This window comes from Mesitornis unicolor, unplaced genomic scaffold (assembly GCF_000695765.1).
Source record: "Mesitornis unicolor isolate BGI_N332 unplaced genomic scaffold, ASM69576v1 scaffold48809, whole genome shotgun sequence".
NCBI lineage: Eukaryota > Metazoa > Chordata > Aves > Mesitornithiformes > Mesitornithidae > Mesitornis > Mesitornis unicolor.
In genome coordinates this window covers 22,931-23,230 of record NW_010208841.1, presented here as the reverse complement: position 1 = coordinate 23,230, position 300 = coordinate 22,931, and the positions used below count along the sequence as shown (strand labels likewise).

At 35.7% G+C, this 300-nt stretch overlaps 1 protein-coding gene across 1 annotated transcript in view; it reads right to left on the bottom strand.

The window, feature by feature from the left end:
* Positions 1-300, bottom strand: part of EPB41L4A (erythrocyte membrane protein band 4.1 like 4A) — a gene marked incomplete at both ends in the record, with an annotated part of 42,273 nt that overhangs the window by 19,846 nt on the left and 22,127 nt on the right. The window lies entirely within an intron of this gene.

Here is a 300-nt window from a genome sequence, read left to right as displayed (position 1 = left end):
TCCAACCAACATATTAAAATAGATCATATAATAATCACAGTTTGCTGGGCAGGCATGCAACCCTTACTACCATTTGTGTAGATTGTTACTCTTTCAGCAGTGTACTTCTGCTTGCTCCAAGTGAGATTGGACAGTGGGTACAAACTTTAACTAAACTGTAAGATCCTATCACAGAGATATGCTATCATATATACAATGTATGCCTACTACAGTGACTAATTTTTCCCCTTCCATCACAAACACACTTTAGACACTCTATTCTTAGGCTTGAATATGCAAAATAACTTTTTTCCAATAACT